Source organism: Mirounga angustirostris, unplaced genomic scaffold (assembly GCF_029215605.1).
Source record: "Mirounga angustirostris isolate CCGP_5_RB_7025 unplaced genomic scaffold, mMirAng1.0.hap1 SCAF_6, whole genome shotgun sequence".
Classification (NCBI taxonomy): Eukaryota; Metazoa; Chordata; class Mammalia; order Carnivora; family Phocidae; genus Mirounga; species Mirounga angustirostris.
This window is the reverse complement of record NW_026991714.1, coordinates 117,784,052-117,809,805: the sequence shown is the minus strand read 5'-3', so window position 1 is coordinate 117,809,805 and position 25,754 is coordinate 117,784,052. Positions and strand designations below refer to the sequence as shown.

The 25,754-nt window shown below is 47.4% G+C and overlaps 1 long non-coding RNA gene across 2 annotated transcripts in view; it reads right to left on the bottom strand.

The window, feature by feature from the left end:
* Positions 1–309: 309 nt before the first annotated feature.
* The window catches only part of LOC123845517 (uncharacterized), a 34,689-nt gene continuing 9,244 nt past the window's right edge, over positions 310–25,754 (bottom strand). Inside the window, exons 2-10 of one of the 2 annotated variants that reach the window (XR_006791055.3) lie at positions 25,122–25,498; positions 23,462–23,736; positions 22,082–22,100; positions 21,469–21,545; positions 19,790–19,924; positions 8,266–8,424; positions 3,403–3,822; positions 1,164–1,206; positions 310–1,002 (exon numbers count right to left, since the gene is read on the bottom strand). This is a non-coding gene — a long non-coding RNA (uncharacterized LOC123845517). Of the gene's footprint in view, positions 1,003–1,163; positions 1,207–3,402; positions 3,823–8,265; positions 8,425–15,187; positions 19,925–21,468; positions 21,546–22,081; positions 22,101–23,461; positions 23,737–25,121; positions 25,499–25,754 lie in introns of those variants that run through there. The other variant, XR_010412508.1, reaches the window with a different exon arrangement.

Genomic DNA, 25,754 nt, shown 5'->3' with positions numbered 1-25,754 from the left:
GGGGTGGCCCTTTCAGCATCTACACAGTTTTAAATAAAAACAGGATCAGCATCACTGATTTTTCCTTCAGCCTCAAATTCCAGTACAGCTGAACATAGCACTGTTACTGATCCTTCTTTATCTAAAATGACATTTTGTTTATTGTGGACTTTTTGGAATTAGTTTTGATTTTTTAAAAAGACTACATTAAGGGGGCGCCTGGGTGGCTCAGTTGGTTAAGCGACTGCCTTCGGCTCAGGTCATGATCCTGGAGTCCCGGGATCGAGTCCCGCATCGGGCTCCCTGCTCAGCAGGGGGTCTGCTTCTCTCTCTGACCCTCCTCTCTCTCATGCTCTCTGTCTCTCATTCTCTCTCTCTCAAATAAATAAATAAAATCTTAAAAAAAAAAAAAGACTACATTAAGGAGCACCTGGGTGGCTCAGTCAGTTAAGCGTCTGCCTTCAACTCAGGTCATGATCTCAGGGTCCTGGGATCCAGCCCTGCATCGGACTCTCCTCTCAGCAGTGAGTCTTCTTCTCCCTCTCCCTCTGTGATCTCTCTCGCTCTCACTCTCTCTCAAATAAATCTTAAAAAAAAAAGATTACATTAAAATATTATCTTGATTACAGGGTTAGGTTGTTTTGGGTTTTTTTTTTTTCAGTCACACATCTGCCTTAATTGTGAGCAGCAGGTGGGACACTTCTATCAACAGTAAAAAAAAAATTAATTTACAAAAGCAGGGATTCAGTGAAGCTTCCTGGTTCAAACCCTTGGGAGCTCATATGTAGATGTCAACCCAGAGCAGTGGGAAGAGGACTCCAAAGCCCATGAAGAGTGAGGACAGCAAGAAGATGAGAAGCTCTTTGTAGATATCCCAAGTGTACTTCATAAATGTGGAGGTAACTTCATAAATGAAGAACCAGGTGGTAGAGAGCATGCCAAGGGCCCAGCACCACAGTTAGATGGGGGAAGACAGCCGGATTCACGAGCTCCATTTTGCCAGGCACAGGGTAATCCACTGTTCTACAACCAGAACAACACACTGGCTGGATTACAGGGTTTTTTGACAGCCTCTTAAATGTCCCTAAGCTGAGTGCCATGCCTGCTTCACCCTACTCCCAGTCCTTTTTCACAAACCTCTTAATCAAGGAGATCTATAGCCTCAATGGCTTGATCTAACTCACCTGCTAGTCTGTAGCACATGGGATCTCCCATTTTCTGGGCCTCCTGTAAAGCATGAAGTGAAGAGGCATGAGGAAAGAAAAAAGCAATCTAGAATTCCCCTTAAGTGGTTAGGGTTTCTGTTTTAAGTCAAGGCCCAGTTTTTTTCCTACTTGAATTAAGTTACCTGATCTCTTTTTCCCTGGAGGAGAAACTGATGGGTCAGAATGGACACTGGGCAACATTAGGGGCAATCCTAAAAGAAAGCAACAAGTTTCTGGGGCGCCTGGGTGGCTCACTTGGTTGACTATCTGACTCTTAGTTTTGGCTCAGGTCATATTCTCAGGGTCATGAGGTGGAGCCCCATACTGGGCTCCATGCTCAGTGGGGAGTCTGTTTGAGATTCCCTCCCTCTTTCTCTCTCTCTCTTTAATAAATCTTAAAAAAAAAAAGCAAGCAAGCAAGCAAGCAAGCAACAAGTTTCCAGCCAGTTCGTGGGTAGGAACAAGTAGGCTTTTGCGTCACAAATCCCATTATCAGTCATTGGGTACCACTCAGTGGTGTTTTTCACCAAAATACCCCTACGGGATAGCCAAATAGCATTGTAACATTTTGGAGTCACTTGCAAGACAAATTAGGTGTCAGCCAAGGATATTTGTAACATACAAAAGCAAAGAAAAATGTCTTCTAGGACTTGTGAAAATGAGACAGCCTCCAAATAGGCACCACCTGCTCCCTGGCCCTCCACCGTCAAGGTTCCAGCTCAGTGATAGGCCACATACAAAGATTTTAACCCTCACCAAAGTCCCCAGTATTGGTAAGGTACATGACAGGGAGTTTCTGATTTTGGTTGCCTGGCTGTTGCTGTGTCTAAAAAGTCACCTAATAGTAAAATCCAGTTGCCCAGGAAACCAGCTGACTCACTACAAGAGATTGGAGCCAAGGGAAACTGGGTGAATCCCAAAGTAAACGTGCACAAGCCTAACAGCAACGTGGTTATATGCTTTAGCCACTTCAGGGCTCAGCCTCAGGCCACTCTGGACTATCCCAGACCCACAGTACAAGCAGACTTGGATCCTCTGTGGGAACCCCACACCCACCCATAGCAGTGTACTTCATGGACCCCTGAAGCTTGATGATCCTTGATGGGGGGTCATTAAGTCATTTTTGCAGGACCCTGAATAGGACCCAGAAGACCACAGGGTCCTGAACTGCCTCCCACATTCTTGTTCAGCCCAGGCCACAAGGTTCCCTGCAAGTCCCGTCCCTGTCCCTTTGGTGTCTGGGAACAGGAATGAAAAAGGACCCAGAGAGTCAATCTTGGGCCTTTCTGAGATGGATGGGTCTCCTTAGATAAATGATTCATAACTTCTCATGGCTCCTAGACCCTTTGAGAACTCAACAAATGTTATTGGCCGTCTCCTCAGAAAATGTACATTGTCATCCATGCACAATTCTGAATACATCATCTCCACACATAACACTGAATGTGATGTCAGGCACCCTTAGGCTCCATGGGCCTCCAATTAAGAGTGTTTCTCAAGGTAGACCTGCTTCTGAGGACCCCTGAGATCCCAAAAGAGGCAGAGCATAAGGAGGGGGCCGTCAGCATTCTCCGGGCTTCCCAGCTCAGACACAGCAGACGTGGGCCCAGCACCTTGTGAGAAGACATTAGTTATTTAGTTAACCAGGGAGCTGCTAGCCAGGTCATCCATTGGAGAGAGAGTCAAGAGCTTGCAGGAGGAATTAATTCACTGCCAGAGTCAGCCAGAGAACCCAGTCCCAGGCAACCAAGACAACTGTCTTCTGAGGGTTGATCTCAGAAATTCTGAGCCTGTCCTTTTAGACAGCAGTCAAACTGAATGCCAAGCAGCTTTTTGGTCAGTCAGGGGTTAGACCAACAGTGCACAGGGCAGGCAAAGATGTCCTACCATTGTGTCAACAAAAAAGTGCCCTGGAAGGATGACAGGAAAATCAGCCTTGGCCAGGGCCTCCCAAGGGCATCTTGACAATATGAAAGCAAGAGTGCTTGCCTCCAGGAGCAGGCTGAAGAGGGACTGGGAAAGGGGCGGGTGGCTCTGGGCTCAGCGAGTCAGGGGTGGCCTCTAGATGCAATGTGTTGGACTTCCCTTGCAGCTCCACTGGCCCTGAGGTCACTGTCCCCACCTCTCTGCCCTTAAGGCAAGTGCTCTGACAAGAACACAGGGAGAGCAGAAAGAGCCTAAGAAAACTGAAAAGAGAATTCATGGAAACAATAAGAACCTGCACAGTTTCAGGTGCTGCAGCATCTGGGGTAGCGTGACAGCACAGGGCACGCCCCTCTGCGGGGCAAACGCTGATGATAAACTCCATCACCCACGGAGCAGTGTCTGAGCTCACAATCCCCTCCGTGATCAAACATTTGGTGGAGAAAGTGGCTGTGGAGAAGTGATTCTGATGGGCCCATCGCTGGGGGGACTGAGACAGAGGAGAGCGAGGCTGAGGCAGCGCACCAAGGACGAGCTCAGGGGAATCCTGGGAGCTGGAAGACAGGACCTCTCGGCCTTGGTGGTTGTCAGTTCTGACTGAGGTGAAGCACCAGGAGCTCTCCAGTGTGGCTCTCCTGAACTGCCCTTGCTGTGGAGGAGGAGGTGTGATCACTTCAGTGGCCCTCAGGAACCCCACCTCCCTCACAGCACAGTCCTGAGGGACAAATGGGATGATGAGTAAAGTGCTTTGTCAAGGGTCCAGCAGAAACATGGTCATGAACTCCAAATTCTTCACATCCCAGTTCCTTTTGACAGAATGATTGGTGCCCATCCCACAGGGCACAGCAGACTCTCTAGGGGAGCTTCTTTAAAATAACATAAAACAAAACATTCTTTTTTATTATTCTTAATTTTGAAATTTTTTCTTCACAATAAGCCACAGATACACAAGTAGGGAGATCTTTAAGCATAAGATATCATTGACACAGATTCATAAAACTTCCACTTCACAATAAATTCTAGAAATTGGGAGGGAAAAACATTCTTAAAGAATTACAATTACACTAAACTTCTCAATCCCTAAGTGAAATGAAGGCCAGGGGGAGGCCCCGCTTTGAGCCCAAATTCTACTCCATGAAAAAGAAAGGAAGTGTTGCCATGAGAGCCCACCCCCTCTGACCACTTTCAGAGCTGTCACTTCTGTCTTGCCCTTGACCAGAGTTTGCCCTATAGCCACTAGCGGAGGTGGGGAGGGCAGGGGCTCTCTGGTACCAAAGATCCTCGCCTACGTTCCAGATGGGTCCACAGTTTTGTCATTTTTCCTACAGTTTTTGACTCTTCTCCTTGTAAGTTTTTACTTGCTTTGATGGGTTTTGCTTTTTGCTTTGTATTTCTGCATTTTCTCTTACCTTCCCTTTCTCTCTTCCTTTCTGTGTATCTAAGGCCCTCACTGCTGTTCACTCTGGTCCTGTGAGCCTCTGCAGGCTGGCATGCCCCTCTGGAGCATCAGCAAGAGCAGCCTTGTGCCTTCTGCACCCAGCTTGACTTCTTTGAGGTCTCTTGGGTGATCCCTGGGTGAGGTGGAGTCCCCTTCTCAGGCACATTCAGAAGCAAGAGAACCAGTTTTAGACATTGCTGATAGGTTATGAAGGACTTTCCTAATTCCAGGAGGTGGGCCAAAAGAGCCCTCTTGACTCAGATGTTATTTTTCTGGAAAGATTTTATGAGTATATCTTCTGGGAGCTGGCTTTTGGATTCCAGCCTTGTGGGTTTTTCAAAAGGTAATTCTGCTGCTTTAGTCTTCTATTCAAAATCTGGCCATATTCTTAGCACTTGTTACATTTCTATGCATATATTTTTAAACTTTGGCTCAGTTCATTGTTGATTCACTCCATGTCTCCAAGAATAAAGTGGTAATAAGCACTGGCTTCCAGAACACATCAAGAAACTGGCCCAGGCCACGGATCCTTGGGTAGGGTAGCCCTTAAGTCACTCAGTCCTCCTTAACAGATGCTATTTCATTAAAAGCCCTGACCTCGCCACAGCTTGACAGCTTGGGCCTCTTCTAAGCCAGAGTCAGAGGTATTGAGTTCTTGGGGCCACATGGGTCTCTAGTACATCCAATCCTCCTCATGCGCTTCCCTTCTAAGACTTGTTTTTCCACTCTCTGGTCTTCCCTGATGCGGAGTGAACCTCCTCACTTCACTCACTCTGGTCTTTGATTCTGTGGGTCTTCCAATGATCTCCTTTAGCTGATGTTTATTCTGCTCTATCTGTCCTATGATGGGCTCCTTATTGGATACTTGTTCTGCCTCCCTCACACACAGAGCTAGAAGTGGGGCAGCTCCTTGATCGTGAAGCTTCCCAATTCTTCACTGAGCCCCAGGAACCTGATGCTTCGCAGGGACCCAATGGTCTGGGAAGATTAGGCGAGAGAAGAGACCCAGGAGGAGAACGGCTGCTCAGAAACACTATATGGGGGGGGGAGTCTGGCACTGCTCCTGGTCTATATCTGGTCCCACCCCATGAAGGTGCACCCAGAGCACATGACCGGATGTCTCTATGGTAATGGTATATAACCTAAACTGTTGTCTCTGCATCACTTCCAGGTCCCCACATCCCCATTTTTAATTCAGTGCTCAGATGTCCAGAAGCAATGAGCCAGAACAGAAAGAAATGGGAGACTCGATTGGAGGGCCAGGGTCCTGGGGAAAGGATGGCCAGGGTACTTTTGACAGGAGAAAGAGGGCCTTGAGGTCAGGGACTATGAAGCTAGGGACCAAGGCTGTACCACCTGGGAGGGACCAGGAATTTGGGGTTTAAGAAGCTTAGATTAGGAAACAAGGGAAAGGCCCAGGAGAGGGAGCCTAGAAGGTTCCTGGAGCCCCAGAAAGCAGAGATCTAGGACCAGCTAGTAGGGAGTCATGGGGCAAGGGGAGAGAACAGCTTGTCCTAATGAAAGCCTCCTCCACCACAGAGCAGTCCTATACTGGGCCTCCCAGCAGCTGCAGACATGCGAGCAGACTCATAGCATTCCTGCGACTCTAGAAGGGTAAAGCAGCAGAATTACCTTTTGAAAAACCCACAAGGCTGGAATCCAAAAGCCAGCTCCCAGAAGATATACTCATAAAATCTTTCCAGAAAAATAACATCTGAGTCAAGAGGGCTCTTTTGGCCCACCTCCTGGAATTAGGATCCTAAGTCCTTTGCAACCTATCAGCAATGTCCAAAACTGGTTCTCCGGATTCTGAATGTGCCTGAGAAGGGGATTCCGCCTCACCCAGGGAATCACCCAAGAGACCTCAAAGAAGTCAAGCTGGGTGGAGAAGGCACAAGGCCGCTCGGAGGACTCCAACACTGGGTGGGAGTGAAGAAAGAGGCTCTCTGTAAATGTTTCAAATCATAGTTATAGATCACATAGTTTGTAGAGCCAGATATCTAAGGCTGCATCATGGAAAACAGCAACTCCCTCTCCTTTCCCCACTGCCTGCTCCCAGAGGACATCATTTCCCAGTTGGGCTTTTCCATCCCTGAGCTCTGCCAGATCACGTTTCACTTCCTCTGAGGTCCTGCCACCTTCCCCTCAGCTCTTGTATCACAACATCTGTCCCTTGTTTGCAGAGGTGACTCCTCTATCAGCTTGTGTCATGTGATACAAGACGTTTGGTCAAGCTTTCCATGTACCTCGCAGCAACAGTCTTCTCCCTCGTCCATTTGTGTTCCCTTTATTTCTCTTTTTGGGCAGTATCTTCAAAGTGATCCTTTGCTGGTTCTTTTTCCTTAACTCATCTTGACGATGAGTTTTTCCTGAACCATATTTGCATAGGACATTTATGCCAGGGAGACTCAATAGTTGTATCCTAGGCTTGCACAGATTTTACTGCGATTCAAGTTTTTGTGTGTAATCACGTTTCTCATCTTAAAAGAATACATGTGATATTTTGTACATGAGAGGTTATCAAGGTAAGATATAAAGAGCACTAATAAATATGGGCCAATGTGTTCATAAGTAAAGACTCAGTCTATGAAATAGAACACATATTATCTCAGACATCCTCTGTGTGCCTGAGTCTACATCTCAAGGGTGCAAACCATTGGCCTTGGATATGGACATAACCCCTTGACCCATCCTCAAGTCCACTTTTATCTTCAGTTGTAATGATTTCCTCGATTGGTTTTCTTTGTAGTCTTACTACATTTGTGTTATATCCTGAAAGGGCTAGCTTCATATGCCCTAGAACATTCTCTATCCATGGCCTTTTGCCTGGGTCTTCCTCTCAAGTACTTAGGGTTCAGCCCCAACCAAGAGGCCAGTCTCTTCAGACAAGCCTTTTAGATATTGTTTTCCTTATAATCAGACACTAAACTCAAAAAAACCAAGACTGTCAGTGTTTTACACCCAATCCATTTTGGTGTTTCCTGGACAGCCGCCAGCCCCCAAGGGTTGCTCCCTCAACCTTACCACCCTGACATGGTAATCAGATGCAAGAGACCCTCAAAATAACAGGCACGGTGCTATCCTTTATGTTTCATTAGCTCTATATTTTTTATTAGTGCAACATTAAGGAGTTGACCTGCTTATTTATCCAGCCCACAGGGTAGGAAAAGCTATAAAATCTAAAAGTGAAGTTCAGTCATTCAGAGGTTAATTTTGTATAGGCACATGTACAAAGCATTAATAAAATATTATATTAATAAAAACATTTTAGAGTTTGGACGCTTTACAGGATGACTTGAAAAGCCTGGCTATGTCAATGTGTTCATGCCCCCTGGGAACATCCTTGTGATGTTCTGTATCAAACCCCACAAAAGGTTACTTCTCTTCATTCTGATATTGCTGGCTACTGTTATAATTTAAACACTCATTCTTATCTTTAGCAGATGGTTTCTGCCTTCCTACCATGCTTGCCAGAAGATCCATTATAAGCTAAAAGCCAGAAATTGCATGTCCAACAAAGGACTGTCTCAAAGCCAGAGTGGAAGGGACTGGTTGGATGCTAAGCAAAGGACGCTACAAAAAAAAGACTCATGGGTACAGGATTCTTAGCATCAGCTAACATTACCTGTGAGACTGTCCTAGGGAACTGGGTAAGGACTCCTAGGACTCTTTGGAAGCGAAATAAGCAAATCGCCATAGGACTGGGGCTGGGGCACTGACCTGTGTTTCAAGAATCCATGGAGACTGGTATGTCCTTGCATTGTGCATTGGTACTCCATTGCCCTCAGCATCCAGGGGGAACAAAGTCACACATCCTCAGTCAGTGGGCCTTCACGCTGACTTACAAACTCCGTGAATAGACAGAGGCAGGCCTGGGCTCTGGGGGAGAAGAAAATGAAGACTCCGTGATAACCCAGCATGCTTCCTGCTTCCTCCCGCCCCCGGCCCCCAGAATGAGACGACAGGTGACTGGGCTCATGCCTGGGGAGAAATCTGTAGCTCACACTTCTCCAGGATCATCCTCTGCTTCAGCCCTGCTCCAAAGGAATCTTGGTATTAAGAAGTAATCGTACATGTTGCAGCAGTCCCTGATGTGGCCAGCCAGGACAATCCACCTGTTTCCAGCCCTCAGTCTGCTCCTTTCTCCAGAGCAAGGCAGTGAGGCAGAGAAGGTATTTGAGAGCCAGGCTGACAACCAGCTGGGATCCAAGCCATAGTGGCTGAGCATATGAAACCTGAATGACACACTCCTGAGTTCATGTCCCAGCTCTGCCACAAGCTAGCCATGTCCTGTCTGCATTTCTGTTCTCCCTTTCCATAGAATAATGGTGAGGGCCTCCCCACTTTGGCTTATGAATCTTAAATGAATTAATGTGTACAAAGAACTTAGAACAGCACAGCATCATGATGTTATATCTCGTTTTCATTTGGAGACCTGGAGGAAGATTGTCCCTTTGAGCTTTGATGACTGCTGTCTGTTTCAGCCCCAGCCTGGAGATCAACTAAGATCATGGGTAAGTGCTTCATCAAGGGCACTCATTGATCACATGGGAGCAGGCCTGGGAAATCAGTACAGTATGTTTCTGTAGCTTCCCTAGAACAATGTTGTTCCCTTCCCACCGTAGCTCTAGGCTCCTGCCAGAGCCCCAGTACCTGTCTGCACCCCCTCCCTGCTGGAGAACCCCTCCTGTTTCCGCTTTTGCCTCCACTTCTTCAGGGCAGAATTTCTGCTCCCCCAGGAACAGGGTAGGTGAGCAAAAGCCATGACTGAGCTTCTCTCCATGTTGCCAGACCTGAGGGTGAACTCTGGACAATGGGACAGAAGGTGGGCCATGGACACATGGGACCCAGTCCTCCCTCAGAGACCTACTTGCCTGGAACATTGCCAAACATTCAACATAACAGATACTTCTGTCAGAAGTACTCTAGTGTGTATCATTTGGAAGTTATAAAGCAACAATGTCCCCTGCTAACATTTACATTTCACCACCCTTTGAAATAACATTTTAGGGGCGCCTGGGTGGCTCAGTCGTTAAGTGTCTGCCTTCGGCTCAGGTCATGATCCCAGGGACCTGGGATGGAGCCCCGCATTGGGCTCCCTGCTCTGCAGGAAGCCTGTTTCTCCCTCTCCCACTCCCCCTGCTTGTGTTCCCTCTCTCGCTGTGTCTCTCTTTGTCAAATAAATAAATAAAACCTTAAAAAAAAAAAAGAAATAACATTTTAGTGAATGCCCTTGTCAATAATTATCTTGTGCGTGCCCTTAATTGTTTCTTAGAACAAATTTTTAGTAATAGAATTATTGAGTTAGCATAAGAATTTTGACACAGAGGGAGTCTGGGTGGCTCAGTCATTAAGCATCTGCCTTTGGCTCAGGTCATGATCCCAGGGTCCTGGGATCGAGCCCCACATCAGACTCCCTGCTCAGCGGGAAGCCTGCTTCTCCCTCTCCCACTCCTCCTGCTCGTGTTCCCTCTCTGGCTGTGTCTCTCTCTGTCAAATAAATAAATAAAATCTTTAAAAAAAAAATTTTTTTTTTTGACACAGATAGCCAAATAAGACTTCCAAACAAGGAGGGCACCAAGGTGACTCAGTTAGTTAAGCATCTGACTTGACTCTTGATCTCAGCTCAGATCTTGATCTCAGGGTCATGAGTTCAAGCCCCATGCCCAGCATGGAGTCCACTTAAAAAAAAAAAAAAAAAAAAGACTTTCAAACAGGTTGCTACCAATTTACACTCTTACTGTTTCCTAAACCTTTGCCAAATGCATATTTCATAGTCTCTATCTCTGTATCTCTATAAATCACTGCCAGTTTCCTAGATGAAAAATTACATGTCTTGTGAATTATAAAAGTTCCCATGAGAGTATATCAGTTGACTATTGCTAGAATCATGCTCTGTGACAGCCAGCCACAAAGTCTCTGTGGCATATAAGACTTTGTTTCATATTCATGCATCTGTGGGGTGGCTGGGCGTCAGCCAATAGGCTTTGCTTTGTCTGGCCTCAGGATGGGCTCAGGTCTGTTCGCTGGGTCTTTAATTCTCCTGGGACCAACGGACAACCTGGGCACATTCTTCTGCTCACAATGGCAGAAACACACGAGAAAAAGCCTCTGCTCACATTACAGCCACAAGAGTTTCATTGGCCAGGGGCACCTGGGTGGCTCAGTTGGTTAAACAACTGCCTTCAGCTCAGGTCATGATCCTGGAGTCCCAGGATTGAGTCCCGCATCAGGCTCCCTGCTCAGCAGGGAGTCTGCTTCTCCCTCTGACCCTCCACCCTCTCATGTGCTCTCTCTCTCTCGTTCTCTCTCTCTCAAATAAATAAATAAAATCTTTAAAAAAATTTTTTTTAAATTAAAAAAAAAAAGAGTTTCATTGGCCAAAGCAAGCCACCTGCCTAGCTCAATGTCCAGAGCCAGTAATTCAACCACAACTGTTAAACTGAAAACAATTCCACATGCTTATTAGCAGTATTTCTTTCTTTGGAGTAGTGCCTTCTTGGGAGTGCCTTAGACCAGTGGGCAGGTTTAGATAGGATGGTCAAAGAAGGCAAAAGTACTGGAGGCAACAATGAGCTTGTTACATTAGGAGACTGCATAGGGGCAAGTGTGAGCCAAGCAAGGAAGCAGGGGAGGTAGGAGGGTGCCAGCCATCCAGGTCACAGTGATGTGCTCTCATTTAAAATGTAGGGAGAAGGCGCCTGGGTGGCTCAGATGGTTAAGCATCTGCCTTCGGCTCAGGTCATGATCCCAGGGTCCTGGGATTGAGTCCCGCATCAGGCTCCCTGCTAGGCAGGGAGCCTGCTTCTCCCTCTGCCTCTGCCTCTCTCTCTCTCTCTGACTCTCATGAATAAATAAATAAAACATTTAAAAAATAAATAAATATCTCAGAGTCCATATTTAGAGGGGAGGGGGGATTGGTTAGCCCGGTGATGGGTATTAAGGAGGGCAAGTACTGCATGGGGCACTGGGTGTTACACGAAAACAATGGATTGTGGATCACCACATCAAAAACCAATGATGTATTGTATGGTGACTAACACAACATAATAAAATTTAAAAAAATAAAAGAATATATAAAATATATGACTATTTTATTAAAATAAATAAATAAATAAAATATAAAAAATAAAATGTAGGGAGAGATGGGGCATCTGGGTGGCTCAGTCATCAAGCATCTGCCTTTGGCTCACATCGTGATCCCAGGGTCCTGGGATTGAGCCCCACATCAGGCTCCCTGCTCAGAAGCCTGCTTCTCCCTCTCGCACTCCTCCTGCTTGTGTTCCCTCTCTCGCTGTCAAATAAATAAATAAAATCTTTTTTTAAAAAAGTAGAGAGAGTTGGGGCGCCTGGGTGGCTCAGTCGGTTAAGCGTCTGCCTTCAGCTCAGGTCATGATCCCAGAGTCCTGGGATCGAGCCCCGCATCGGGTTCCCTGCTCGGCGGGAAGCCTGCTTCTCCCTCTCCCACTCCCCCTGCTTGTGTTCCCTCTCTCGCTGTGTCTCTCTCTGTCAAATAAATAAATAAAATCTTTAAAAAAAAAAAAAAAGTAGAGAGAGTTGATTGGAATCCAGGGAAACAACAGGGGTATCCCTTCTTAGGCTCTTGCAGTAGTTTAGAGCAGTGGGGAGCAATGAGATTTAGACATGGACCAGATAAGAGATGGGAGAGAAAACAGCCCTGGGCCTACAGGTAAAGCTGGCTCCTTCCCTGGAAATAGGGAATGCTGATGTATGTTCATGTTTTTTGAAGCATAATCAGTAATTTTATTTTGAACATGCTCAATTTGAGAGAGTTATTAGACAGCCACATGTAGATGTATATAAGGTAGTTGGCTATTTGGGCCCTGTGTCCAGAAAAATGGACTGGAGACAGAGGTTTGGAGAGTCAGCCCACAGGATTTGAACCCACAGCCTCAATAACTTCATTTAGCAGGATGAAGAAAAGAGGAAAGATCCAAGGGCTAATCCTGTGGTGTTGCCACCATCCTTGGTGGAGAAGGTGAGGTTCAGGAGGCCCACTGAGAAAAGACCAAGGAATGTCAGCTCAAGCAAAGTGGAAAAAGAACTTCAAGGAAGAGGGAAGGTGAGATAAAGTGGAAAGCTTGGAGGTGTGACAGGGGGTTAGAAATGGGTATCACCTGTGGGGAGTCAGTTAGTTCAACTTCTCAGCCACTGAAAGTCCACCTCCCCAAGAGGCTCTTCCTTCCAGGTGGTCACGGAGGGCACCACAGCTCCACACGTCACTTCGCAGAGACAACACTCCCAGACCACACACACCCAGTCCCAGGTCTCCAGTCCTACAGGTCAGAATTGGGCCAGACTCTCCCCTCCAATCCAGTGTCTGACAACGGGAAAGAGCCTCACCCCTGAGGCGCTTTGCTCAAGACGCCCAAAACATGCTATTACTTTGACGAGGAAGAAAGGAATGACTATTGGGGAAGAAACAACTTTGGTGTCGGGGACAAGGAGTCAAGGACCAGCGAGGCCTGGGTACGAGAAGCAGAAGGAATCTGGAAAGGGGACACGGGTGAGGAGACAGGAAGGAGAGCCCAAATCTTCAGTAACCAACAAGGAGGGCTATGGGGGGCTCTGAAAGACTTGTTTTCGTGCTGTCGCAGCCCCTCAGCCGCTCACCTGCTCCTTGGGTACGTGGGAGTGTCTCCCCAGGTGAGGCCGCTTCCTCTAGGGAAAGTCCTCCTCTCTCCTACTGGCCCAGGCTGTTTGTGGTCCCCATGGCAACGCGCGGCCCTGGCCGGACTGCAGGAGGCGGTCCCAAGGGCGCTGTTGTGATGCGTGGAGAGCGGAGCCCAGGATTAGCCAGCAGGTGGGGTGTGGGCGGGGCCTGCAGAGGGGCGGAGCCTAGGAGCCACCTGGGAGCTGGCGGGGAAGCTGCGGCTGGGGGAGCTGGTCAAACGCTCAAGAAAAGCCCCATGGGGGCGCCTGGGTGGCTCGGTTGGTTGAGCGACTGCCTTCGGCTCGGGTCATGATCCTGGAGTCCCGGGATCGAGTCCCGCATCGGGCTCCCTGCTCGGCGGGGAGTCTGCTTCTCCCTCGGACCCTAACCTCTCTCATGTGCTCTCTCTCATTCTCTCTCTCAAATAAATAAATAAAATCTTTAAAAAGAAAGAAAGAAAGAAAGAAAAACCCCATGGGGGGGACTGGCAAAGATAGAAGGAGGCAGGGGCACCTAGCTGGCTCAGTTGGCAGAGGACGTGACTCTTTTTTTTTTTTTTTAAGATTTTATTTATTCACCTGACAGATAAAGACATAGCAAGAGAGGGAACACAAGCAGGGGGAGTGGGAGAGGGAGAAGCAGGCTTCCCACCGAGCGGGGCTCGATCCCAGGACCCTGAGATCATGACCTGAGCCGAAGGCAGACGCTTAACAGCTGAGCCACCCAGGCGCCCCAGACGTGACTCTTGATTTTGGGGTTGTGAGTTCAAGCCCCCACATTGGGTGTAGAAATTACTTAAAAATAAAATTTAAAAAAAAAAAGGCATATGTCCCATACCACTGGGGTGAAGAGGCTAGAGAGTAGGGACAGAGACTTCAAAACACTGTCCCCAGGGAATGCCGCTAATGCCCACGTTGCATAAAAAATAGCCTCCCCCTGGCCGCTCCTGAGCCCCCATACTCCCCAAAGGAACTTCCTCTGTAAAACCCAAGAAACGGATCCCAAAAGACAACCTAGGACAACAGACAACAATGAAGAACGTGAAGACCATGGCCCCACAGTGGAACCGTAGCCTGTGATGCACCCCAGGATGCCTGGAATGAAGCCCAAAGGGGCTCAGGCAGGATGGCAAGGCTGCCCATGAGGTGTCCTCAGGGGCTCAGAGCTGGGCCTTTACAGAGGCGCTAGTGGCCCCCTGCCTGAATACCTGAAACCTGGATCGGTTGTCAGGAGGAATTCTGAGCATATAGTTTTGGGAGCCATTTTCCCCTGGGGAGTTCTATGGGGGGACTGGGTTGTGATGGGGGGGGACATCAAGTAACTTGGCCATCAGGACAGTGCTGTAGGGTAGACAGGGCTTACCAAGGCATGGAGAAATTATTTTATTTCAGCATTTCAACAGCTAGTAGATATAATGACAGGATACACTTACTAAGCCCTCACTAAGCCTGTCACTGACCGATCTGAGCTCTCTACATAGAGTAACTCATTGCATTCTCAGCCTGGTAAGATAGGTTCTGTGATTATCACATTAGTTGGGAAGCACAGAGAAGTTAAAGGAACTTCCACATCCCACGGCCTGTGCAGAGCAAAGTATGGAGTTAGATGCAGTCTCCAGGGCTCAAATTTTTCCATATGTGACTGCCATCCTGAGCATCCCTGTGAGCTCCAAGACTCTAGCTCTTTATGCTCACCCAGTTTTCAGCCTGGCTTACAAATTTATTCTTGTCCCATTGCCTCTCTCTGGGAGATGAAGGGCAAGGCTAAGAACCACGGGAAGGAAAAGGAAAATAAATTGTACCACGATGGCAAGGAATGCTTCAGATTCCGTTTCCCTCTGATGCCAGGGCTCCTGTAGGCTGAAGCTGAGGGTGGTCCCCCAGCCTCAGGTGCCCCTGGGGAGATGGGAATCTCCCAGGGGTCAGCATGTTCTACAATTATTCTTGACTAAACAGGCAAGTGCACAGATAGGAAGCAGAGATTTATTCACACACTGAGTCAGTCAGCATGAAAACAGGTGCCCTCTGTTATTTACAAAAATTTCCACAGCTCTGCACTAGAGGACAAGGTATGGTTACTGTGGGTAGGCACCACTCAGGTTCCCTTGACAGGCCACAAATTTCCAAAATCTCTCAACTAGTGAAATCAGAGTTATTGAAAGACCTTACAAGTTATGATAATTTACTGTTTCTCTGTTAATTCATGGTGTTGAAACCAAAGTCCACTCTTCCAGAGCAGCCCCCCAAAACTGAGTAAGGCAGGAGGCTCGCTTGGCCATCTCCACTCAGCACTGCACTATTCAAAAGGCAAGTCCTTGCTCTCAACTCCCACTGGGTTGACCAAGCCTTGCTCAAGGCTGTATCATGGACTGAGTTTCCCTCTGCCCAGGCCTGCATCCTCCTGCTTTATCTTCCATAGGCGTTGCTCCCAACAAACTTCTTGCACTCCTCACTTTGACCCAGAGCATCTGAACTGACATACTCTGTCTTCAGTTGCCAACAATCAGATGTGGGGTCTTGTGAGAGGTTTTTCAATCATCAGCATGGATCTGGTGCCTCCTCTCTGCTCACCCTGTGATGTGTGGAATGGATATTAAGGATGTGGGATGATGGCAGAAAGAATAGAAAGTTAGATTGGGCGAAATTTAATGAGGTAGGCCTATTAAGCAGAGAGTACAGATTACAGGTTATTGTAGCTCCAGGGGCTAGGAAGTATTCTAACAGGTTTTTTGGCCGAATGAAAGCTGAAACCAAAAGTGGCCTACACTAAATTAAGTTGAAATGCCAGAGCTTCCTTGGTATACTGTAGAGGAAAGTATCCAAATGCTTAGGAAGATTGTAATATTAGAGTGCAATTTATGAGGCAAAACCTGGTCACCCGCCCCAGAAGGGTCCAGAAGAGCCAATTTTCACCATGACTATAAAATAAATTTGTGAGGGGCCCTCAGCATCCTTGAAAGAACAATCTGGTCACTCTTCTCTTTACTATAGGTCAAAAATGACAGTAGGAATTGCTACTCAATTGGGATCCCCAAATGCAATGGGGATAATTGGATCATGAGGTGGCAGGGGCTGAGCGATGGCCCTCAATCACCAACAGGCAAGGTGGTTATGGACAACAGAGTCAATGCAGTAATCAGAATAGTCTGACTTACAGAGACCTATGATGTTGGCTAACTGATCATGGTGTCCCATGAAGAGAAAGAGTTGAGCAGTCTACTAAACTCTTATTTGATCTGTATTAGTAGAAGAATTCTAGGTCAGGTGAACAGAAGTCTCACTTGAATCATAAAAACAGGGAGTCACAGCCTTCATTCAATTCCCAGGCTTAAGCCATTTCACAGACCCAGAACTTCTTAAATAAAGGGGAGACCAGGTCCCCTTGAGGAAGGACGCCACTAAACTGCCAAAAATTTATCTTGTTAATCTTTCTCTTAGCCTTCCCCAAAGGGACCAATAGCTACTTGCCAGGGTCACTGCTGTGTGTTGGAGAAAAAGAAGAAATTATACCTTTCGGAGATTCTTGGACACTGACTCTGAACTGATTCCTGGAAACCCACCGTTCAGAGCAGGGGCTTATGGAGCACAGGTGATCCATGGAGTTTTAGCTCCAGTTCATCTCTCAGTGGGCACAGTGGGTCCCTGATGCCACCCTGTGGTTACTTGTCCGGTTCCAGAATTGGAAAAGACATGCTCAGCAACTGACAGAATTCTCATATTGGTTCTCTGACCTGTGGAGTGAGGGCTATTATGGCAGAAAAGGCCAAATGGAAGCCACTAGAACTGCCTCTGCCTAGGAAAACAGTAATTCTTGGAAGGTTTGCAGAGATTATTGCCACCATCAGGGACTTGAAGGATTCAGGGGTGGTGACTTCCACCGCATCCCCACTCAACTCACCTATTTGGTGAGGGGACAGACTGATCTTGGAGAATAACAATAAACCTGGCTGTTTATTTTTCCCAGGAGGAGAGCTGGCCAGAGGCATGAGTCTCTGCCAATTCATGGGGTGTAGCCAGTATTTGGTTAGATGACCAGGGATTTGGAAGGAACATAATTGGAAAATTGGTGATGGTGAATTTTGGGGAAGAGGTGTATGGATAGACCTCTCTGGGCTAAGAAACATGATTTGTGTCCTGTGTGAATGTTCACCAAAGGGTGACCTCAGCAGAGGAGGATTGTAATAATCAAGTGCCTAGGATGATCCACTCCATGGTTACTACTCAGCCACCCCACTCATCACCCGATGCGCTTATCATCAGAACAAAGTGGCCCTGATCACAGGGATGGAGGTTATGCATGGGCTCAGCAACAGGGATCATTCACCAAGGCCAACCTGGCTACAGCCACTGCCTCACTTGCCAGCAGCAGAAACTAAGTCCCCAGTATGGCACTATTCCCAAGTTGATTCTGTTGGACAGCTTCCATCATGGAAATGACAGCAAGCACTTTGGTCTTATCGAAATAAAAGCTTACTCTGGATATGGACTCCCTTTTCCTGCCCACAATGTTTCTGCCAAAACTACCATCTGTGGACTTACAGAATGCCTTATCTACCATCTTGTGTTCTACACAGCACCACTTCTGGTGAAAGAACTCACTTCACAGCAAGTGGAGTGAAGAAATGGGCCTGTGCTCATGGAATCCACTGATCTTACCATGTTTCCCATCATCCTAAGGCAGTGGCTCGACATAATGGTGAAAGGGCCTTTCGAAGACTCAGTTTTGGTGCCAGGTAGGTAGAAATACCTTGAGGGACTGTCACAGTGTCCTGCAGGATGCAGAAATCAGCATCCAATATATGGTGCTATTTTCCCCATAGCCAGGATTCATAGGTCCAGGAATCAAGAAGTGGAAATGGAAGTGGCTCCACTCACTATTCTCCCTCATGATCCACTAGCAAAAATTTTTCTTCCCACCCCCACCGCCTTATGCTCCACTGATCTAGAAGTCCTAGTTCCAAAGGGAGGAATGCTTGCCCATGGAGGCACAATAATGATTCCATTGAACTAGAAGTTGAGACTGCCACCTGACCACTTCAGGCTCTTCATGCCTCTGAACCAACAAGCAAATGAAGTCATTGTGTTATGTAGGTGATTGATCCTGATTACCAAGGGCAAACTGGGCTGCTGGCCAGTGGAATGTCTGGAATACAGAAGATCCCTTAGGGAGTCTCTTATACTACCATGCCCTGTGATTAAAATCAATGGAAAACTCTAACAGCCAAGTCAGGCACGACTGCTGATGGCCCAGACCATTCAGGAATGAAGATTTGGGTCACCCTACCAGGTAAACAATCACAACCAGCTAAGGTGCTTTCTAAAGGCAAAGGGAATGCAGAATGGGTAATGAAGAAGGTCATTATAAATACCAGCTGTGATGACATGAACTCTGGTTGATACAGATATACTGTGCTTTTTAAAATAATTTACATAAATAGTACCCTACTATATTTGAGGATTACTGCTTAATGAGGCTGCTTTGTATGACACCATATCTCATCCCTGTGGCTGGGCACAGATTGACTTTAGGAAGGTAGATGGCAAATATTCAGAAGAGTGGCAGTTCCTACCCCAGGACATGTTGGTTTCCATGACTGTTGTCTCATGAGGCAGGAAATCTCACAGCCACAGGCGAGGTAAAATGTGTGGGATGCTGGACAGTTCTGGACAGTCTGGAAATCATCAACTCTTATTTTATAGAAGGAAAACAGGCTAGGGGAACACAGAGACCTGCCATGGAATAGCCTCAGCTAGACACTAAAGCTCTTGACCCTGAAGGAAGCCCCACCTTGGCAGAACCTCTACCTGCCCTATAACTTCTGCCTGGTGGTCTCCTTCCCTCCCAACTCATCAGTCCTTGGCTGGGTCTCAGAGGAGGATCTGGCTGTTCCATTGTGGCAGATGAAGGATGGCCATGAATTCTCTGGAACTTCTCCCATAGAAAGGTGAGGTCTTTGTCCTCTGCCCTTAAATTTGGGCAGGCTCTTTAGCCACTCTGACCAATAGAATACAGAGGAAATAGTACTGGGCCAGCTTTGGGCTCAGGATTTTATGTCTCTTGGAACACTCAGCTTTGGGGTTCTCAGTTGCCATGTAAGAATTCTATGCTTCTGAAGAGATCATGTTGAGAAATCCTGAAACTGTGTAAAGAACCTGCTGAGGGCACCTGGGTGGCTCAGTCGGTTAAGCGTCTGCCTTCAGCTCAGGTCATGATCCCGGGGTCCTGGGATCAAGTCCTGCATCAGGCTCCCTGCTCCGTGGGGAGCCTGCTTCTCCCTGTGCCTCTGCCTCTCTCTGTCTCTCATGAATAAACAAATAAAATATTTTTTAAAAAATAAAAAATAATAAACCATGGGTAGTGAGTTGTTTCAGAGCAGGACCACCAGCCTGCCAATACTGTGCAGTAAGCACTGAATTTGTTATTTGTACCTAGTCTTAATGAGGCCTGGGGGATGTTAAAAGTTAAGGCTGGTCACATAGCTATAATGTGCATTTGTGACCCGTTCAATATAAATATAAGACCCCCACCCTGAGCAGACTTGGGCTTCCAATACTGAGGGGCTTCACATACACAGTACACAAGTGGTTTGAGACCGGAAATCAAAGTGTATCCTGGGTAACTGAGTGGTAGAAGTTCAAAGAAGCCTCCACCTGAGATCTTCAGACACCTGCAGTGCATATCCTCCTTCTGCTGGGACTGCAATACCTGTAATAAAATATGAGTATAAACTATGGGTCCTGTAGCTCATTTCAACAATCGAACACTGAAGATAATTACATGTAATTAGCACAAACTTTTGGAAGAAAACAAAAGAGAAAATCTTAGTGACCTGTGGTTTGGCAAAGACTGCTTAAATAAAACACAAACAGTATCATTCATAACAAAACAAAAACCAGTAGAGTTCATCAAAATTAAAACTTTTGTTCTTCAAAAGACACAAGACACTGCTATGAAAATGGAAAGGGAAGCTATAAACTTGGAGAAAATATTTGCAAAATATATATCTGACAAAGGACTTGAATCTGGAGTATATAAAGAACTCTTATAAGTCAATGAGAAGACAACCAACCAATATTAAAAAAAAAAAAAATCAGTGAATGAGCAAAAGACATGAACATACATTTCACCAAAGAAGATATACGTTGGCAAATAAGCTCATGAAGGGATGTAAACATCATTAACCATTATCCAAATGCAATTAAAACCACAATCAGATATCACTACATACCTATCAGAATGATGAAAATAAAAAATAGTGACAACACCAAATGCTGGCAAGGATACAGAGAAACTAGATCATGCATACATTGCTGGTGGGAATGTAAAATGGTACAGCCATTCTGGGAAATAATTTGGTAGTTTCCTATAAAACTAAATATACATTCACCATACAACCCAGCAATCACATTCATGGACATCTGTCACAGAGAAATGAAAGCTTATGTTTACACCAAAATCTGATCACAAATGTTCATAGCAGCATTATTCCCAATTGCTAAAAACTGGAAAAAAAAAATGTCCTTCAGTGGCTGAGTGGTTAAACAAACTGTGGTATATCTGGGGCGCCTGGGTGGCTCAGATGGTTAAGCGTCTGCCTTCGGCTCAGGTCATGATCCCAGGGTCCTGGGATCGAGCCCCGCGTCGGGCTCCTGGCTCAGCGGGGAGCCTGCTTCTCCCTCTCCCTCTGCCTCTCTCCCTGTTCATGCTCTCTCTCTCTCTGTATCTCTGTGTCTCAAATGAATAAATAAAATCTTTAAAAAAAAAACAAAACTGTGGTATATCCACACCAGGAAATAACAATAAAATGGAACAGCGTCCTGATACGTTCAACAGCTTGGGCGCATCTCAAGTGAATTGTGTTGAGTGAGAAAAGTAACACTGATCCAATCTCAAAAGGCAACATACTGTATGATTCCATTTACGTAACATTTTTGAAATGACAAAATGGTAGAGATGGAAATCAGATTAGTGGCTGCTGGGGGTGAGGAGGAAAGGAGAGGGAGAGAGGGGGGTGGAAGTCAATAAAGGACAGCCTGAGGGAGTCTTGAGGTGATATAGTTGTTCTGTGTCTTGAGTGTAGGGCTAGTTACATGAATCTCCACCTGTGATAAAACTGCACAGAACTATTCATATTCACACTCACACACACACACACACACACACATGAGTGCAGGTAACACTAGTGAAATCTGAGTAAGCACTGCCAATTTCCTGATTTTATATCATACTGTAGTTAGGGAAGAGGTTACCTTCAGGGAAAACTGGGTGAAGGGTACATGACACCTCCTTGAATATTTTTCTGCAACTTCTCATGGACCTATAATTACTGCAAAATAAAAATGTTTTAATTTTTGTTATTTTTTAAAATGCTTCCCCACCCTGCTCCTCTCCATCACTGTCCTTCTATCGCTAAGGCCAACACCAAGAATAAAACTACAACTGCTCAATGTTTATGTAACACTCAAACAAAACCATTCCCCGCCCCTGCCCCCACCATCTCAGCGTAGTGACACAGCCAAAAGTAACACTGACCCAAATCCAAAAGCTTTGAGCAGACACGAAGAGCTTAGGCTTTTCTGGAGGCGACGGTGAGGGGAGGATCCTCACAGCAGATCCCCCACCTCCACTCCTCCTCTCCCCCATTGCTGCCCCTCTCCCTCTTAGCTCCCAGCCTTCTCCTCCTCTCCTCCCTCTCCCCTCCAACAGGATTCTTCTATTCCCCCTGCCCCAACCCTCCCAGGTCTGTTCCAAATAGATCATTCTAGACCCATGCCCCTTCTTCTCATCTCTGCCCTTAATGAACCACAAATACACCAACACCTCCTCAGAAGGCAGGGGAAGGGGAAGGTTGTGAGCACTTACTTGCACAATATTTTGTTCCCTAAAAAAAAAAAAAAAAAAAAGGGTAAAAAATATGAGTAATCACTTCAGCAAAGAAGATACGCCAATGACAAATAAGCACATGAAAAGATGTCCAACATCATTGGTCATTAAGGAAGAGTACATTAAAACCACAGAGCGATACTACTACACACCCCCTAGGATGGCTACGATCAATGATGGACCCTACCAGTGTTGGCAAGGATGTGGAGAGACTGGAACTTTCCACACTGCTGGTGGAATGTAAAAGGGTGCAACTACTTTGGAGAAAGGTTTAGCGGGTTTTTATAAATTTAAACATACAAATTTCATCCAACTCTGTTGTTCTACTCCTAGCTATTTACTCAAGGTTAATGAAAATACATGCCCACACAAAGATTTATTAATGTTCATAGGAGCTTTACTTGTAATAGCCAAAAATGAGAAACAACCTAAAATGTCCATCAGTTTGAGAACAGATGAAGTATGGCACATCCACAAAATGAAACACTACCTGGCAATAAAGAGTGAACTACTGACACAGTAACATGGACGAATCTCAGTCTTCCATAATCGTCCATAATCTTCCCATTATGCTGATGGGAAGAAGCCAGACGAACGAGTATATACTGTATGATTTTATCTAGATAAAATTCTAGAAAATGCAAACTAATCTATAGTGGCGGAAAGCCAACCAGTATTTGCCTGGGGAGAGGGCAGGGGGAGGGGGCTTCAGAAAGAGATGCCGCCCCTTGGGGCCAAGCGCTCTTTGGCAGGGGTGGGGCTGCCAGCAGTCTGAGACCTGGTGTCAGAAGGAACTTCCCAGTTCCTCACCAACACAGCTCAGCCTTGCAGGGGGCAGCGGGCAGGCTCAGCACCCACAGCCTGATGGGGCTACATTTCTGACCTTGAGTGTGGACACACGCACCTCTGAAGTACCATCAATGACTGATGCACTGAGAGCAGAAGTAGGCAGAGCAGGGGCTGGAGGGAGTGCAGACAACCTCCCACGGGGGCGCTGGGAGGGCCGAGCTGGGCTGGGCTGGGGTAACGCCCTCCCCCTTGATGCTCCCCAGCCCCAACACCCCACACTAACAGCGCCCTGGAGAAACAAGAGCTGTTGTACCAGCCTGGACTAGATGATTATTTACTGGTTCCCCATTAACCCTCTTCTCAGTTCTGTCAGCCCACCTTAGCTTGAATTATTTCTTTATATTGAACAGGCTGGATGTGGACTGGGGAGTGGGCCCGGGCGGTAGGGGTCTCGGGTTGGTTCTTCTCTCATTTTTTCAGGTAGGGTGAGCAGCACCTGAAGTCCTGGCCTGGATGCTGGGGGCCTGATGTCAAGCCTCTGCCTCCTGAATGTCAGACCTTCAGTCTCACCTTAGGATACCGCGCCATAAACCGCAGGAAGATCCCTTGTGCTCCGAGAGGCTCCCAGACTTCTGCTCGCTCGCGGCACTCTGTCTCTGCTATTCATTTCGTAAATTACAATTTTGGGGCCGCCTGGGTGGCTCAGTCGGTTAAGCATCTGCCTTCGGCTAAGGTCATGAGCCCAGGGACCTGGGATCCAGCCCCGCATCAGGGAGCCTGCTTCTCCCTCTGCCTGCTCCCCCTGCTTGTGTTCTCGTGCTCTCTCTCAAATAAATAAATAAAATCTTAAAAAAAACAAATAAATAAATTATAATTTTGTTTTTCAAATACACGGAAACCAATGTGATAAGCCCAGATTTCCTAGATGTTCCCAGGTCTCCGAAGCAGGACATCTTGCTGGGGGCCCTGCGGTTGATCCATCAACTCTTCTAGCCGCAAAGAGCAGGCGGCCCATGGGTGCTTCCTTGCCTCCGCAGCCCTAACAGGAGTCCTGGCCACCGCAGCCTCCCAGCCTCAGGCTCTGGCTCATGGCAGGTAAAGTTTGCCCACTAAGCCCCTGGACTCAGCATCAAGTCAGGAACAGGAAATCAGCCTCTGAATCTTTATTCCTGGCCAAACTTCTCTCTGGTGACAGGCTCACAACCGGTGTCCCAGATGGGCGTGGCCTTTGCGCAGTGAGCACCGCCCGTGTTCTCTCTGGAAGCCTCCCCCCAGCTTGCTGATGGAGCAGTCCACCCCACTGCCCACTGTACATGGGCCCCTTGTCTTCCGCTGCTCTAGTGATCAGGCACTGAGCGGACATTTGTGAACATGCGGCTGCTGGGCCCCAGGCTGCAGGACGGCCAGGCTCCTCCACCAGGGGTTCACAGGTTTGGGTGAGGGGCACAGAGGAAGCCAGCCAGCTGCAGCGGGAGGTGGAGTGGCAGAGTTTGGAGAAGGGTGTGACAAAAGTCAGGGGAGCGGGAGGAGGTAAGCTTAAAAACAATAGAAGTCAGAAGGCTTTCCTGGGAAGGGGAAATTGAAGAAACAGAATTTCTGGAAAGGGTCGGGGAAGGGAATGAGCATAGCCAAAGTCCTTCCTCGTGGTCCTTGTGCTGCCCCACAGTCGGACAGCAAGGCAGGCCTTGCTCTGAAGTCGTGCTTGGCCACTTGCCTCTCCTTGGGGCCTGGGGTGCTCAGGGCTGCAGAGGTTCACTCTTCGTTGGCAAATTGAAAACATAAGAGCAGGAACTGGGGCGGGAAGGGAAAAGTGGGGTCACTCAAGCCGTCGGTTATCTAGGTCACCCAGGGATTTGTAAGAGGGGAACTTCCTGGGTGGTGCCGGCCTGTGTAGCTCGGAGCTGTGTCCTATAGCTGGCAGTCTGTTTATCTAGATGAATGCCTTTGAAATGGATGCCTACGCTCTCAAAAGCTTACCGTCAGGCACTTGGTTCACAGACAACCATGCAGAGCACAAAGCTTCCTTCAGCGGCTGGCCCCACTTGCCCGCTATGAGGCCAGGCTACCTGGGGCTTACCCCTGTGGCCCTCCCTCCGCAGGGGCTGCCCTTGGGCTCCAAGACGGTCTGTGGCCTTTCTAACCTGCCCTGGGACCCCTTCCCCAGGAAGGAAGGAAGGAAGGAAGGACTCTTCCCAAAGAAAAGGACAAGGCAGTGAAAAGTGCGACGTACAGTAAGCTTCGAAAGGTGGGTTGTTAGCAGACTCGGTGGGGAATCCGTGCAGCATCAGTGAGCCACGTGTAGCCTCCTGGCCTACCAAGCTGCTGCCCTCGTCGGCTGCACATCCAAGATTCCATCCGTGCTTGAGGAGAGCGGGAAAGACTGGGACTTTTGGTAAAAACTGTGGAACAAAATGGGGACACACATCCATAAGTGCTAAATAAAGACATGTGATATAGGAAAACAGCTCCTCCTTACCAATGTTGGGGGGGGGTGCCCAAGGGCAGAACCAAGCCGAGGGCCTTTCCCTGAGGGTCTCTGTGAAGAAACACCACTCACAGAATTCCACTTCCAGGATGGCTGCGTGAGGAGCTCCACAGACCCACTCCCTAGGGAAACAAGCAAAGCCGGTAAAAATTATTTTTTAAAAACTACACCATTTAGGGAGGGCGCCTGGGTGGCTCAGTTGGTTGAGCGACTGCCTTCGGCTCAGGTCATGATCCTGGAGTCCCGGGATCGAGTCCCACATCGGGCTCCCTGCTCGGCAGGGAGTCTGCTTCTCCCTCTGACACTCCTCCCTCTCATGCTCTGTCTCTCATTCTCTCTGTCTCAAATAAATAAATAAAATCTTTAAAAAAAAAATTA